This window comes from Lepisosteus platostomus, chromosome 26, assembly GCF_059453375.1.
Source record: "Lepisosteus platostomus isolate fLepPlt1 chromosome 26, fLepPlt1.hap1, whole genome shotgun sequence".
Taxonomy (NCBI): Eukaryota; Metazoa; Chordata; class Actinopteri; order Semionotiformes; family Lepisosteidae; genus Lepisosteus; species Lepisosteus platostomus.
Genome location: NC_142636.1, coordinates 9,162,922 through 9,180,988, shown reverse-complemented (window position 1 = coordinate 9,180,988; position 18,067 = coordinate 9,162,922).

Below are 18,067 nucleotides of genomic sequence, written 5' to 3'. Positions count from 1 at the left end.
CTGCATCGTTGAGACCGGTGACCTGCTCGCTCTTTTAAACCCTGATTAATCAGGCTCATACGATTAGATCGCAGCATCCCATTCCAAAGGGAGGGAGAACATTTGAGAGGTGTTTCTGCTTCACTTCTGGGGGACTAAGCTGTTCAGACAACGAATAAAAAAAAAAAAAGGTGAGAGATCCCTTCCCCCAGCACCGACTTCTGTTCCAATTACAAAAGCAGCAAGCTGGCAGAATGTCACCACCGCACAAAAGTAATATTACTGCTGCTGGGGGCTCTAAGAGAAAAAGAGATTGTCATATCTTAGAGGAAGCAGTCTGTAGATGGATGCTAATGAAATTCATTGGGCTTCACAGGCTGTATAATTAACCTCCCCCTAAGCCCCCCACCCACCTTCCCCTTCCTGCTCACCCTGATGGGGAATTAGCTGCCGCGCCGTCAGAGTGCTGGACAGGTTCGCCGGCCCTGTGTGCCACACAAAGATAACAGATGCCTGCGTCCCATTGGAGGTGCTTCTTCAGCACCCCTCCTCGCAGTGAGGCTTCTCCGCTGAACCCCTCACCGTTCCCTAGTGCTAACTGCTTGCACGTGGGTCAGAAAGCTTCCTGTGCGAGCTTACCTGTCCAGCGCTCAAGGGAAAGAGAGGCCAAGAATGGCTTCTTCGGAAAAGGCTTCACCCACCGGACATTTTTTCCAGCGCCTAAGACAGGGCAGCTCCGAGCACGGCCCCTTCCTACACACTTTGCTGCGGAACGTTCCTAAAGACCATAACCGGTCGATTTTGAATTTCCCGAGACAAAGCAGACCCGTAAATTAATCCGCAATGGGTCTTTCTGCGCAGCTGAGGCGATGTTAAGGCAGGAGCCGGTGTTTACGTTGCGCTGGGAACCCGTATCGCCTTTTAATTGCTGAGCACATTATTTAACGGGCCTCCGGAGTGACAGGAGGAGAGCCTTTCGTTTCTGAGGCACGTGGCGTCCGGGTTCGTCCCCGTGTCACCCAGAGAGACTGGCTAGTTAGCTCCCTCCACGGCAGGAGCCTGCGAGAGCACATCGCGCTTTTACACTGGGAGTCCAGGAGTGTCCGCGCCAGACCGCCGGGATTCATCCGGGCCGCTTGCCGACTCCAAGAGTCGCCCCGAGGAAAAAAAAAACTGGCAGCTCAGCACCACGTTACATAGCCGCTCCACAGTCGAGACGAATCAAAAGGCTTCGTCTGATAAATGCACATTAAGGAGTGAATGTAATAATTTAACACTCAGAACCGTTACTCCATTATCTCCCGTTTTAGTGAATGGTGTTTATCGAAATCTAGTGCTGAAGATATGTTAATAGTCCATTTTTGGGACTAGTCACAAAAGTAAAAACCTGAGCAGCTGAAGCATTCACACGTTCTGATTGATGGGATTTAGTGACCTATAGCACCTATCAGAATTATTCATTGTGAACCACAGTGAATGCAATGAAGCAGCATCCCACCTTCTATCTTCAACCTGCTATACAGAGTAGTCACTACAGACCCCGGGACAGTCAGTAAGAGTGGGGTGTTGACCCTGGTGTCCTGACTACTGGTCACTACAGACCCCAGGACACTGTCAGTAAGAGTGGGGTGTTAATACTGGTGTCCTGACTACTGGTCACTACAGACCCCAGGACAGTCAGTAAGAGTGGGGTGTTGACCCTGGTGTCCTGACTACTGGTCACTACAGACCCCAGGACACTGTCAGTAAGAGTGGGGTGTTAATACTGGTGTCCTGACTACTGGTCACTACAGACCCCAGGACACTTTCAGTAAGAGTGGGGTGTTAACACCAGTGGCTAAATTCCACTATGGACTGGTACAATATGTCTTAACTGGTATTTTCCCTTTCTCACTTTACCACCAGATCTGCTGTGCAGTGGAATTACTGGTGCATAACAGCTGCTGTCTCTGGCATGCTATTAAAAAAATTGTAATAGTCTTGGGTTAAGCTGTCTGTCTGATCGAGAGGAAGGCCAATAGGTAAGACCACAGAGGATGCCTATTGTTATTCAGTCCTCTTTGTTCAAGGGTGAATAGAGGCTTTAGGAGACCCTGGGACTATTGCAGGTCCCAGTGCAAACGTTTAATATAGTGGGCAACAGTGTGAGAACTTTATTGTACACACATTTATCTCTCTTACATTTTATGTGTTAACATTTAAAGGAGCTTGTACAGGACATGCATGTCCAAGTCTGGTCTTCAACAGCAGCAGTCCAGGAGGAACTGCAGGTGTCCTGAAATCATCAAGCACCACAAGGGCTCAGGGTGAGGCACGGCTTCTCCGGACCAATGTAACCTTCCAGGCACAAGTCTGAAGCCAAAGGGCCGCTGCCCTCACGGAGTCACCTTGGGTCTCAAGATTTCAATATGAAAGTGAGATCTACCAGGGACACAAAAAGCATGGCCAGGAGCTACAGGCACGTGAAATCTGAACGGGGGGTGGGGGGTCAGAACTGAAGATCAGAGCACTTCTGTTCCGACACTGGCATTCTGCAGGGGAGAGGTAGCACTGGGTGCTGATGACCTGGTGTCGCTTACAGCTCAGTGTGGCTTAGGCGCTGCGGGAAGGAAAAAGGAGACTTGTTTTTCCCCTTAATATGACCAGAAAAAGGTTAAAAAAAAAGGTAGTCCATCTCATTTATGTGCTCTCGCGGGCTCCTCCGCAAACCTTAATCCTCGACAAGACGCTCGAAAGCCACTTTAATCTAATTTCTACAGGGAGCGTGTCCAATCAATCGCAGGAAATAATTCCATTGTCGTTCGTCTGCGTGCTGGGAGCCTGATTACTGGGCTGTTAAGGGATGGATGTAGTCGTGGGGGGGAGGTATGTGCGAGGAAGGAAAAAGAAGGGCTGACAGCGTCCCGTCACTCTTGGCTCTAATTAAAGCTGACGAATTGACCCCTGTCCCTCTGAGTCTCGGCTGAGAAACAATCAACAGGCTGAGAGCTGGATTGACAGCTGGAGAGAGACAGAGCAAGAGGGAGAGGAGGGAGAAAATTCCAGGCTCTCTCCTCATCAGACATACTCCAGTAAGAAAAAAGAAAGGAACACAATTTACTCAGGGCTGGTAATTATTTTCAGTCGTGGCTTCGATAAAATAATCACTGGGAAATTACTAAGCTGCAGTCACTGCCTTTTAGACATAACTGATTTTTTTCCCCACCCCACTCAATGTCACAAACTGACAAATAATAGAGCAGTTCTTTTCTTATTTAAATCAATCAATCAATATCACATTAACAACAGCACCTTCAGTGTTGACCCATCAGACCACATGTCTTATATGCTAAGCAGCAAAAAGCTCTAACAACAACAAGCAATTCTGAGCAGGTGGCACCTCAGTACCTGGGCTGACAGGAGATGCCATTCAGTATGTGCCTGCTCAGTCGCTCACTATCAAAGTGTGAAACAGCACAGAGTGGCACAACAATAATTAGTGTCCCTCCAGTGCTGGTGCACAGGGGAGGATAAACAAATCTTCCTTCTTTTTTATCATCATCATCATCATTATTATATGGGGGTAACATAGTTTCTCTAAAATTTTGCACATCAATCACAGACATCAAGGCTGGCTACCCTTCTCATCCTCACAGCAATCAATGACAACAGAGAGTGGAGCAAAAAGTTTTAGTGTCCCCTCCAGAGCTGGTGTTTCAGGGAAGATAAACTTATTTTACCAGCATGATCATACGGGGTGCCATAGTTTCTCCAAAGGTTTGTAAATCAATCCCAGACATCAAGGCTGGCCTCTCTTCACATCCTTAGACCAATCAGATACGAGTCTGCGACCAGTCCTAGATGTTCTGTTCGGTCTCAGGAGGCGTGTGCTCACTGAACTACGGCAACTCAGAAATCACCTCCACGCCTTCTATTAGCTAGCATGTCCTAACAGATTATACAAGACTACAGAAAGATTATAGAAAAACATAGCGCTGCATTTACACCCACGTTTCCTCTGCAGTTGTCAACATCTCAGGAGATTTCAGGGTTTTGTCACATTCCACATGTGGTGCCGAATTCTGTTCATATAATTCAATACACCGCTCCCCACCCTGGCCTCTCAATAAGGGCAAATTATGGTCACTCTTATTACCTCTGTATCTGACATGGCTCTTCACTCATGTGGCCTTCTTTTTCGATTTCTCATCCAGATGCACGTACGTGACTGTTACTGTAGATTTCATACAGAGGATACTACACATGAGAACAGAAGAAACAAGGAAGCCATCTGGCCCTTATTGCACAAATCTCTTCACTCCTTTTCACCTTCCCTACCCATTCTTACACGGACTGGTAGGAAAGCTCCCCTTATCCAGTCCTTTACCTGACATTCATAAGCATTTAAGAATGGTACAAACGAGAGGTCATTTGCCCTAGCTAGCTCGTTTGGTAGTTAGTGGCTAATTGATCCAACAAGCTGATTATTACTTGAAAGCAACCAAGGTAGTGACTTCAACCAAATGGCTGGGTAGCTGTTTCTACACTCCTGTGACCCTTAAAGACATGCCTTCTGTTCTTAGTTTTAAATGCACACTCATGTAATTTCCACCTGGTTTGTGTTGCTCCGTTTATGCATTGTGCACAGACAGGTAGAGCAAATGCCATATGCATATTGTAAAATTCCTATGGATAAGAGTGCTGTTAAGAACTAATAAGAACAGTGATAAAAGCAATTACAGCAATAATAATGCAAGACATGCACAGAACACTTGGACTGCATTTAATTTAACAGAAGTATAGGGATAATTAGATAGTTACAGTAGGGATCCCCCTGTATCAAGAACATGTCAACAATAATGGCTCAGAAACTTGTAATGGAGATCTTGGGCTGTTTGGGGAAAAATACAATATTTTGTCCATTTTACGGTATGAAAAGCATGACAAAGGGTTTATTAGACTTTCCATTAAGATGTATCGACATCCCAGAAATAAGAACTACTACTGCGATCTCTCAATAAGCACTAGTTTTACAGTGTGGGGGCTGGGGGTCAAAATGACCCACTACATTGCCCTTGTCTCCAGACTAAAGGGTCCTGGTACAGTACAGCTCCTATTCAACTGCAGCTCTCTCACCCTGCAGCATTAACAAGAAACCCTCCAGCCCGTCTTGAGAAATGAGAATTTGTTCCCCGCTGATTTCTAGGACTTTGAGATAAAAAAAAAGCTGTGATCACACAGAGGTTTGGGCTTCTTTGGTTTTTCAGCAGCTGCAGGCTCTTGTCAAAGTCAAAGCGAGGTGTGGAATATTTCACTCGTGAATCAGCATTGATCAGGATGGAAAGATGAAAGTACCGTACAGAGCCTTTACAGCGATCTTTTATGAGAGCCCGTAGCTTGGAAGACGTCTGAACTGAATCAAACTAACACAGATTTGTAGCCTCCTTTCCATCCTTTATTCATGTTTTTTTTAATGTAAAACCTTATTCACAAGGAACAACAAACCACAAACCCCACCACACAATGCGGCGAGGAGTACTGATTTAAGAAGTCAGACTAAGAAGATGTCTCACAACCAAGGGCCGACCACCAGGCTGGCAGTGGAGGATGTCAGAACCCCAGTGCAGTGTAGGGACTTGCCTGGGGGGAGACCAGGGTATTTACAGCTCTTCAGGAAGTGATGTCGTGGAGAATCAAGAGAGCAGAAGAGGTGAAGGAGTCCTTGGTTGCCGTCACCTTCCGCAGGCTTTTGTTAAAAACCCTGTTTACCTGAGGCGTGCAGAGGTTAAAGAGGTAGCTGGGAGCGAAACGCCGCCACTAAAGGGGGGGAGGGGGACATTTCTAAACTGTACCACGCCTGGACATAGACAGCCCCCTCCCTCTCTCCCTGGGGCACCTTTCTCACCCCTGCGGTACAGAGGGTTTAAAGAATCGCACCGACAACCGTGAGTCTAATCAAGAGTAAATCTCATAAGCCGACGCGCTAATGTCCGGGTCCGCATGGGGAAGAGGACAGGCTTGGCAATGTGATCAGCCAGGCGTGAGGCGCGCAGAGAGACAAACTCATGATTTTTTGGGACGCACAGCTACACAGGAAATTGCGCGCGTGCAAAGCAAGGAAGACAGCGAAATTAAATTGCTCGAGGAGATTCGAGAGCACGTCTCGACAACGGGCGAAATCTTTCAGTAGGTATCAGAGAACAAGACCGGGGGGAAAGTATTAGATCAATCTACCTTAAATCACATAGGACACCCGAAGATAAGGGTTAATAAGGATCTGCTAAACTACTGTTTTAAGCCTTTTTGTTGATTGCTGCTGGCTAGCTGCCTCACACTACTTAAACTCATACTGAACCAATCATTGCTTTTGCAAGAGGACTCTGGGTTCGCACGGTGCCTGTCCATTCCAGGTCCAGGCGGATTATCATTACCGGTGATTTCGCCGGCTGAAGCTGTGGTCCATTACTGGGAGCTGCGGCTGCCCATTTCACTTCCATAATAAATTGAGGTCTTCCTGTAAGTCGGGTTTGCAAAATCAATCTGGAAAAGGCGCCTTGCTCAAGACTGGGGCATCAGTGTCCCATGGCCGGGACGTGAACAAGCAACCCCTCCCCCCGTCATGAGCTCAGAGCCTGGATCCCTGCATTACACTGCTTCCCTTGGTTTAAACCGCAGCTGGGATGACAACGTCCATTAGAGGGAGTACACCGATGGGAATCACATTTTCCTCCAGGAAGTGCGCTTACCAGAGCCGGCCGTTTTCTCTCCTCGCCTCAAATTATCGGAGGAGTAGTGCCGCTCCTGCTCACAACACTACAGAGGTGGCAGTGGTGAGAGGTCACCCGGGCCCCAGGCTACAGCAGAGCACAGCCTCCTGGGAACCCCCCGGTGCTTCTGGCTAAAGGCATCTGTTCAGTTCATTTGTCTAATGCACAAATGCAATGAAATGCTTATTTGTATGTGTGCTCCAACACAAAGACATTAAAGGAATCACCAAAAATCAAACAGCAGCAGCAGCAGCAGCAACAAGTTAAATAACATACAACTTTAAAAAAAAAGTCAGGCTCGCAGTGTGTGGAAAAAAAACAGTGGTGGGGGTGGAGTTCAGTAATCTGACAGCTTGTGGGAGGAAACTGTCTCTGAATCTGGAAGTTTATGCCTTTATGCTCCAATAACACTTAAAATGAGAAAGCAGTATGATTGATATCCTTAGCGATACTTCCAGCCTTCCTGAGACAGCGAGTCGTAAACATGACCGCAATAGAGGGGAGCTGTACCCCAGTGATGGACTGGGCTGACCTGATCACCCCCTGTAACGTCTTCCGCTCCGACGAGCTGCTGCCAAACCCCACTGTGATCCCACACGTGAGCACACCCTCAGCAGCGCACCTGGAAAATGTAGTAAGGACAGTTGAAGATAGACCACATTTTGGGGAAGCGAAGGCGCTGTTGTGCCTTCTTTGCAGCTCTAGTTACACACTGGGACCACGTTAAATCATTAGTGATGAAGGTACCCAGGAAGTTGAAGTTGGTAATCATCTCTACAGCCACCCCACTGATGGGAATAGGAGTGTGGTCTCCACCCTGCTTTCTAGCTTCTTTCTTTTCTCATCGGACCATAGCACTCAGGCCACATTCCCGAATCAACGTCAGGAGCCCTCACCTTCTCAGATCAGCAACCTTGGCTCTCCCGCCCCATCTCGGCCCTTCATTCCCCAGATCCCCGGATCCTTCAGTATTCCCACAGATGCCAGCAGCAGGGTCAAACGGGCACTGAAAAGCTCCGGTGCGATCCCAGCCTGGTAATGGCCGGGGCGGGAGAATCCAAGGGTGCCAACCTACACCTGCCCCCAGGGGAGGATCAAGGATACAGTCCGAGTGGTATCAGTTCTGTTCAATTCATTCTGTGGAGGAGGGGGGCTGAAAGCCTCATTTCTGCCGCTTCAAGCTATTCATCAGCAGGCACCTTGTTCCCTTTGAAACTGTCAATATCAGGCCGCAGGGGTGGGTGGCAGAACCCCAGCCTTCAGGACTGGCTGTTTCTCAAGCCAGCACTGTTCCCAGACAGCTGGAGAGAGAAATGCCTTTATTCACGATTTTCCTTTCCCTAGGAACTCACAACAGAGACAGCGAATCAGTCACCGCACAGCCACTGGATTGGAGATGCTGGAGATCCCTGCATTCATAACTTTTGCAATTCATACTTGAACAAAATACTTTTCTTTGAAGCCACACTCAAAATTCAGTTTATGTGCCTTCAGTTATTTTATTTTTTCTAAGGAAAAAGGGCACTGTATTAGGAAGCGTGATGCCAGCAGTACGGTGAAAACTGCAGAAAAAACACTTTTTTAACTAAAAGAAAGGAACAGCCCCATCCCCATCTCCTCTGATTCCAGTTCCAGGCCTGCAGGAAGTACAGAGTGGAGTGAGCTGTGAGCACAGCTCCTGCTCCTCTCCGACAGAGAAGACCTGATGCTCCAATGATTTCCCAGTCGGCGGGAATGCATATTTTTCTTTCCCTGGAGTTTTATAATAAATTTAATTATATTATATAATTATATAAGACGATTCAGCTGTTCTGGCACCTCAGGAACCAGGAGTTTGTAAAAAAGAGTCAAAAGTGCACAAGAGAAAAACCAGGAAAAGAACTCTCTCTTTTTTGAGACGTCTCCCAGCTCTGACTTGGTGCACACTGATATGCCCGTCTGCCAATTGCAAAGCCAACTTGTATCCCACAGAAAGGATCCCCAGGAATTTTTTCTCTATTTCATACAAGTCCCTGTTCCATTCATGCAATATTAAATATTAACAGAGGAGTACAACCCCATCTCTTCCCCGTCACGTCGGTGTGCGTGTGGGATCAGAATTCAATTCTAAATCATGCCACAGACACCAACAATGAAGCTGAGACCATGTGTTCAGATATCACCGGTGTCCTGGGGCCCCTAGGTACAGAATGGGAGACTAAGACAATATCAAATATTATTCCCCTGGAATTCTTCTTCCAGATTTCCATATCTTTACCCCTCTTTCCATCCTACATTGTCAGGGCAGGAGAGCTCTCCAATCCCACCCCTCTGCCTCGTTCTCTCACACCAGAGTTGGGAGTAACTGTTACACATGTAACCGGTTGGGTGCACATGAACTTCCTTCGAACTTTCACGCTCATCGCACAGAAATCTCTACGCTGCTACCGCCATCGCTGCCCATCCCGAGCCCCAGAGCCCACCCTTCATTCCCAGGACTGTGGCTCAGCATGGGCCAATACACTGATTGTTCAGGTCACGCCGTTCTAAAACCGAGAACAGGAGGCACTTCTTTTACCCAAAGGATGGTGGGAGTACGGAACAAGCTACCGTGCTGTGCTGCTGAAGCCGATATCCCGGTTTCTTTCGGGGTCCAGGGATCAATTCGCTAACGAGCTACCAAACAGTCCAGAGAGGCCGAACGGCAGCCGCTCGGCTGTGACCATTCTTACGTTCCCCGACTCAGACCGCTTACTGGTCTGTCTGGTCCAACACCACACTTCTTCCTGTAAGGCCACTGGGCATTTTGCAGCAATCAAACCGCTTCTCCATTGGAAGGCGTCGGCACCACGGCCTCTGTTTCCACGTGCCTGTCTAGCCATGCGGAGAGCCACAGCTCCCCAGTGCCCCCCCAGGCTGCGTGGTTAATGCTGTTTGTGTGCCACAGAAGCAAAACCGCAGCTTCATAATACATCGCTTTTGGTCACAGTCATGATAAACAACTCCTCCCCCTGCTGTAACATTCACGGGTTATTTTTCTTACTCTAATAATAAAATGCCACAATGAGTTCTCGACACATGAATCATTCAGGATGCCAGTCCAGGAATCCCTGCAGGCAAGCTGCAGTGTTTTGATTTTGTATGACACTCAACATTTAAAACAAAAAAAAGGAGAAGCAAAAAATGTAGTGGAAGACTCTTATTCACAGTTTGGGCTACTGTAACAGCTGCAACAGGTGTGGAACTGAACCCAGGGACCCAGTACTGCTAACCACTGCACCACTGTGCTGTGACAGAAGATATTTTACAACACAATTTTTATGATGATATCTGCTCAGAGACAGACGCTTACTTTAAAAAAAACGGTCTTATTTAGGTCTTGCCTTGGTCCCGGCTGAGGACAGGTCTAATAAATAACCATCAGTTCCTAGAGGAAAAAAAAATAAATAAAAAGGATAATGCTTTTAATTTAGGGCTCTGCAGCCATCAATCACAGAGCGCCCGGGAGCTGTCACAGATAGGTCCATCATTTTATTGGCATTCGCGTTAAGTCAAAATTGCACTCGAGGAAAAAAGGGTCATTCTGTGTTTACAAGCGGATCAATATCCCAGACTTTAAATAATCAGTAATCTCCGGGAACCGCTGGGGACTGGGAGCTCCATCGGCTGCCAGTGGCCCTTGAGCTGCTGGCGTGCAGGACGAGACACGTTCCCAGCTTAGGGTTTGATCTGAACTAGAGGATTCAATCACCGGATTTGAGCCTGACATATCAATTGAAAAGCCAAGGTCCTTGTGTTCTACTTTCTGCCTTACAGGGGGGTGGGGGGCACATCTCAAAGCAGCTTATTCCAAGACGGGTGACAGGAGAAAAGCCATGGACAGTCATTTAAAGTTAGTTTTCTCAGCGAATTCACTCAAGATTGGATAGCAATCTTGAAATGTCCAGTGCACCTGGTGCTGGCTTCTAAATATAACAGCCTTTCAGGTGGTAATACATGGAAAGGCTCGTAAAAACTACTGTGCAAGATCTCCTGAGCAGCACGACAAGTACTAATACACTACTGCTAAAGTTCAGACTATGCCTGATTGCACTATACTCTATATGAACCTGGATGCTCGTTTATTTTTTTATTTTATTTTCTTTTACTTTTTTTCCTCTTTTTTGGTGCATCGTCTCTGGGTTTGGAAAGGTATGATATTTTTAGGTACTTTTTTAGGAAACTCAAAGCACACTAACGGCATTTGCTCAGAGCACTGATATAGCCCTGCGGCCCAGATGTCGTTGGTTACAGTCCGAGTCGTCTTGCTATCCAGCCATGACTGGTATTCACCCAAGCTGGTGCAGACAGCTGACAGAGTGCCACACTGATGGGGTGTTTGGTCAGGGCTCTCTCAGCAATGCCTCAGTGAGAAGTACTCTGCTCCTCCAATCAGCCCGAGCTGTCCCACTGGGTGCTGTAGAGCCCACAGACATGGAAAGGCTCCTTTTATAATGAAGAAGGAAATCCTTCTGGGGCAGCATGGTGGTACAGTGTTCAGCATTGCTGCCTGGCAGGAATTACCAAGGTTCAATTTTGGACAGGGGTGTTATCTGTGCGGAGTTTGCATGTTCTCGCATGCGAATATGGTTTTCCTGCAGGTTCTCCGGTTTCCTCCCATAGTCCAAAGACATGCTGGTGGGCTAATTAGCTTGTGGAAAAATGGACACTGATGTGCATCTGTCCTGTATGTCCTGTCCAGGGTGTGGCCCTGCCTTGCGCTTGTTGTTTGCTGTGATAATATCTGGCTCCCCTGCAACCCTGAACTGGAAGAAATGCTTAGGAAACGGATGGATGGATCTCTGCTTTGAAATGGGAGTCATGTTGGCTGCCCTGGCTCAGCAGCTGGTCGTTCAGATCAGCCAAAGAACAGCTCAGGAGGGAAGGGAAGCAGAAATGACTCCACCTTTAAATTTAGATTAAAGTAGAGTCTCTGACTGCCAACACTCCCTCATTCAGCCCGGACAGAATTTAACCTTGAGAGACCTTGTGCTACCAAGACGCGACAATATTAATGACAAACAATAAACTGTTAGACTTCCTTTCTCAATTGGATCAATGCTTGGGTCTCGCAGGGTTAAATGTTAAAAGCAGAAGAAACACGTTGTAAATAACCATTTTTCTTTGTTCCACCAGCAGCTCCAGAATTGTATTCCGGTCTGGTTCCTGCTCCAAGCATTTATTGACTTTTTCTAATCTTGGATGCTTTCATTACAGGTCCCTAACTGTAAGAGCAGGATTATTTAGGCACTAACACCACCATGCAGGGGGACTTAAGTGAAGATTACTGCCCAGTGTTTGGCAGGGACTGGAGGAAAAGTTTATTTTATGTCAGGGAAGGGGAAAAAAAACATGTTTCTGTAATGGCTTACACATGTTTTTCTCGTAATGAAGAAGAAAGCAGGCGTTATTGATGTCAATGGCAAAGACTCGCACTGTTAGCAGTCTGGACTTCACAGTGGACATTTAAAATTCTGAGCACATCCCAGAATAAATTCAGTTAATTCAGAAGGGGTGGCAAAACAAGCCTGTTTTCCAGTTGTAATGTCCCAGCACGCACCCCCCCCCCCCCCTCCAGTTACACTATCATTTTAGACAAGACCGATGATGGAGCTGATCTTTCAATGCAGGGAGCTTAATTAAACAAATACTGCGCCTATGTGTAAGAATCCAGGCACAGGAGGTGAAGGGCTACCAACCCGCAGTTCTGTTTTTGCAGACGGAAAATCTTTTATTTTTATGAACGTCTTTCTTTAGTACGGATGTGGGGGACGCAGGCAGCTGAGTCCAAGGGGCAAGCAAACGAGTCAGAGACCAGGAGGGGCTCACTGTGTTTTTGTGAACGGATGCAACAGACGTTTTTTCCTGGATTTCCGGGCAGAGTTAGAACAAGGACCTTTTTTTTAAAAGGACTGTCCGCAGATTTCGGAGAAATTAGTACTTCCGAAGTGTCCAACTGTGTCTCATCCATGAATGCCCTTACGTGGAGCCTAGATTTAGCTCCCTGTAGTGCCAAAAAGGAAACGCCCAGGCGCTTGTTGATACCTCCTAGCTGGGCTGTTGTTTGACAACCATGCTGGGGGCTGAGGCCAGTGGGCTCGAAACAGTCCACGGGTCTCAGGCTGGCACAGCGGCAGCACTCTACAACGGTGTGACAGCGCAGGTTTTGGAGGACAGCGCACACCTCTTCCCTCCCGCTGGTCCGCAGGAATTAGAGGAGAGCTGAGCTCACTGTCGACTGCAGAGTCCAGGTTGCAAGAGAAGAGCAAGATAATCGGTGATTACAATTTAAAAAAAAAAAATGACAGCCAGTGTGGTTACAACTACAAGAGAGATACAGCAGGTGCACAACGTCAGGCCTGGAAAGTCAGCAACTGAGCATGTTTTCTAGGTCTCTTGAAATCATCAACAGCCAAATAAGCTAATAGGTAGCTCAATTAAGTTGAGGCGCTTCCCGAGTGGAGCTGTAAACTGCTGCACTTGGCAGTGATACAATTGGGCCTCCACCTGCAGGCCAGTAAGATCCTGTAGTCTAGTGTACTGTAGGTACTGGTCCAATACCATGCAGCTCCTTTAAAGTTTCTTTGCTAGTCCTGACCCACCAATGGTGTAGAAATGAATGTGAAGGTACTGTTAAATAAAGGTTACACAATAATCCGAACTTAAAGTGTCATTAAGGTAATTTTTAAAAAGAAAAAAAGGTGTATAAATTCTACAGACATCCAAGGAACCTTCCATCCATCTACCTCTATAGACCTATCAGACCTAACAGCTCTTTAACACTAGAACAAAGACAGCATTATTCATTTCCCTGAACGACTTCAAACTCAACCGTATTTTATAACTGCCTGGATGATTCTAAGCTATTCCAGAAGCATGACGAAAGACAAAACATGAAGGACGGGGAAAAGCCAGACAAATGGTTTGGCCGTTCGGGGACCTGAACAACTAAAAAAAAAAAAAGGAACATATGATCACTTTTTTTTTGTCCTGATCATCCCAGCCAAGTAAAATAAAAAAAAATGACGTCATCCCACTTCAAGGTTCCCGAGCGACTGCACCCGGCTCACCCAGCCTCTCCCGCCCAGCGTTATGTAAGGGGCTTGATTTGGTACGGGGGGCTGGCAATGGAGGTTTTGTTTGGGGCGCCGATCAGCTGAGCTCCCATGACTCCGCGCTGCCGAGTCACATCCGAGTCTGCCCGGCGGCTGGAGGGCCTGCTCTTCAATCGGCGGCCTGTGCGGAGAGCGCTGCCGGAGGGGCCGCAAAGACCAAAGGGGTCAGATGTCTGTCCCCCAGGTGGCGAGTCAGGAGCACAGGGTTGAAGATAAGGTTACTGGGAATGGGCTCCCTGCAAAAAGTGCAGCTCCTGTTTCACAGGCTGCGGCCCATGAAGCGTCAGGGGTCAGCTGATGCAGCGCGGTCCCCCTCACCCCCAACCCCCCCGCCATGGCCGACTTATAGATGGAGCACGGCACGGAGGAAACGATCTGAAATCGAGGATGAAAAACCAACTTCGGGACGAGGGTGTTCAACCCTACGGGACGGGAAAACAGACTAACACCTTCCAGAGAATCCAGATCTCGAACGGTCCACAGCCAGCGCCACCGACCGAAGGCTACAGGTGACTGAAATCAAGCAGAAACACTGCCGAAATCCAGGACTCACATCCTCAGTGTATCTTCTAGAAATAATAACGACAAGACTTTTTGAAACTACCAAAATAGCTTACAAAATAACTGGCAATGTTAGGCAAACAATGTGGATTTATGTTCTACACTCGGAAAATCTTGGATCAATGCTCAGTGACTGAGAGGTGCACCATTGGAAGGCAAATTAAATTCCTGCCCTTGGCTGATGCCCACTTGGGTTAAGAACACATTTCTGGCCATGACTAGCTTTCTGGGGGGGGGGGGGGGGGGTGTTTAGCAGAAATTTGGGTTTTCTTATATTCACAAAACAGAAAGATCAGCAGAAGCGCTGAACATTTTTACCCCTTAATGTTATTTCATCTGGGGAAAAAAAGCTGATGGAACAGATATTCACATTCCAAGAAGATGGATCAGCACAAGTGCTGCAGTGTTCCAGTCCATTGTCCTGTTCCACATGGGAAAACGATGACTGGCCAGGAGTTAAAATTTCAAGGAGGAGAAAGGGCATCAAAGAAACGAAAGAACTAAAACTGAGATTAGCTTTGATTTACTGTCATGTAAGATTAGTTTGCAAATGAATAAGCATACCTAACAAAGTTACTGTTGGTGTGCAAAGCTCAATCAATGACACATTTTGAAGTTTTAATAGAATTGTACACCACGGCATATAAAGGTTAGCTGTGCAGCAACAGTTTAACAATTAACGTGAAGATGGAGTTAAAAGTGTAAAAGTTAGATTGAGTTTACATTATGTTAGAACAATAAATTGTATTAATAATTTATAACTTTCTCATTGAGACCCCATTTTGTGAATTGTGTGTACAATTCTGGTTCTCAACTTTTTACAAACAAGACACACGTCACTGCTCTGGAAGCAGTAAAACAAAGACTGACCAGGAACATTCAGATAGGCAAGTCCTGCGCTGGCACTTTAAAAGGCTGGCTCTCTTTCGTCCTACAAAGGGCAAGCCATGCAGGAACGACTGCAGCAATTCAGAACACTCAAAGGTTACTAACACAGTCAACCCACTGGACATCTTCAAAATCACCAGTGAAACAAGAATGAAATGATGAAAGTGGAAGCTGCGGAGAAGAGGATTTAATACTATAAACGGAAGTTCACTCTTTACGCAAAGGGTAGTAGGTGTTGGGAACAAGGTACACCTGTTGAAGCTCCTTTCCTGGGAGTCTAAGGTGAATGTGGTTCGTTGTAGCAACATGCAAGATGGGCTGCATAACGCTCTGCTCTTTTGTAGCCTTTCTTTCTAATGAGCTGGGGAAGGAATGTCTCAAGTAAGCTCAAGTTTCTCCTCTGTTCGGTCTGATGTGGCCAGACTAGGTAAAAAAGCAGAACCAGACATTAAAACGAACAATGACAAATGTCTGCAGCTCATGCAAAAATGACAAATAGCAAAACTTCACTATGTTTTGGTTTTCCACCGTTTAACTGAAGCATGCAAAATACTTCACAGAATACTTTATCCAAATCAAGTGCTGTTTCTTTAAAGGGCTGTTGCTTCGGAGAAACAGCGCATGTAATTTAAAATAATGATCAGAAATGGATGCACAAGTCCATTATATCAAGCTGAGCCTAAAAATGCCTAAATATATTTAATGCGTAACTTAATCATAACTTCATTTGTCTGACATAATTAAAATTTATTTTTTGTAACCTTCAAGGTCTGCCCTGCTGAAATGGAGGTTTTGTTTCAAACAAATGCACTAGCTTTAGGAACATATGGCATGAAATTTAAAATAATCATAATAAATTTATGCCACACAGTTCCATGTCAAGCACAGATTAAAAAATACTAAACTCTGTAAGCATAACGTATTGCTTAATTGCCAGGAAATAAATTGAATGTATTTATTTATTAGTTTTGCATTTTGCCTTTCCTTGCCAAATAGAGTGTTATTGTGAAATTAGGATTTCTTTCAAATAAGAACTGGATTTTTAAGCAAACTTTGCAATGCAACAGCAGAGTGGTTTGACTGGAAACCTGATTAAGAGCTACCTGAAAAGAGAAAGTTTCTTAATTGATGATTACAGAATTCCTATTAAACAGTCTTATTTCCTGAGCCCTGAGGGTATGGGTGTTAGGAGTGGGCACCATTGATTAAATAAGTGCTACTCCATGTTCATTACTTCAGAACATATTCTTCAATATTCTCCAATTTAAAGAACAATCAGTGCATCCCCTCCCCTGCCAAAACAAATGAAGTACCAGGTATTCCCTAGAATCATATGTTAGTGGTCAATATGAAGGTGCTGTGCCCCAACAATGATTAAGGGGACAGGCTTACCAAAACATTGCCCCTGAGAAAAATTGAGACTTAAAAAAATAGAAAATACACAAATTACGATTTATTGTTCACCGTGTTCTGAATTTTAACCTTTTGGTCTTCAGGGAATTGGAAGCAAGTTCGAGAACAGCTGTACTTGAACTTGCCAGCACTTGCAGGCAATGCAGTCCACAGGTGCCCTGTGGGAGGAGTGTGAATATTTCTAACGCTGTCACATGTTGAGGTTTCAGTCCACGAGACATGACGGCAACCAAGGTCTCCTCCACCTCTGCTGCTCTGTTAATTCTCCAAGACATCAGTTCCTGAAGAGCTAAAAATACCACAATTAACCCTCCATAGCCGCCTCTCTGCATGCCCCCTCCACGCCGGGTAACTCCCCACTCTGCACAGGGGTCCTGACTCCCTCATCCTCTGACTGTCACACCTGTGCTCTCCGGACTACAAGCCATCACGAACACTGCTGTCCTGTCATTCAGCCCGTATCCACGACAACACGCGATGTACCACCTGTCAGATTCTAATCTCAGCCGATCTTTAAGACTCGCCTTTCTGTCGTCCGGTGCTCTGTCACTGTCTTAGTTTGTTAGTGACTAGCTTTAGTGCTCTCCGGGCTCCACCTTGCTTGCCCTTCTCCACATCTTCCTGGATCGCCCCTGCACTCTGCTTTGGGATTCTCCTGGATTTTGACCCAGGCTCGCTGCTGCTTCCGTACTTCCATGTGTCCCTGCTCACTCTGAGCCCTCCAGGTTATGACCTCAGACTCTTCCTGGCTACGATTTGTACAAAGTTTTTCTTGTTTGCTTGTTTTCTGAACCTGCCCCTGAATCCAGTCTCCAGCTTCAGGAGAAGCGGGTTAAGACAGTGCTTCTTATGCCTGACTTCCCATAAAAACACATTTTCCTATAATTCTTGTGAAATTATAGGAATGAGGACCAGGTTAGCACTGTGACGCAGTGGTCAGCATTGCTGCCTTGCAGTGCTGAGGCCCTGGGTTCAATTCTGCACCTAGGCTACTATCGGTGTGGAGTTTGCATGTTCTCCGTGTTCATGTGGGTTTCCTCCCACAGTCCAAAGACATGCAGGTAAGTTAACTGGCATCCCGTCCAGGGTGTGTCCTGCCTTACGCCCGCTGCCTCGCAACCCTGAATTGGATGAAGCAGTTAGAAAATGGATGGATGGGAGGGTGACCATCCCCGAGGTGCTTTAAGGCAGGACATGTTTTCTAATGAACCTGAAAGAAAACAAACAGTACAGCTTTGCCTAGATGTGACTTCCCAGCGCATGCATTGTGCCAGGAACTGATTCCACTGAGGATGACTTAGTTCTGTAAACACCCATCGCTCTTGTTTTCACACGGCCAATACACAG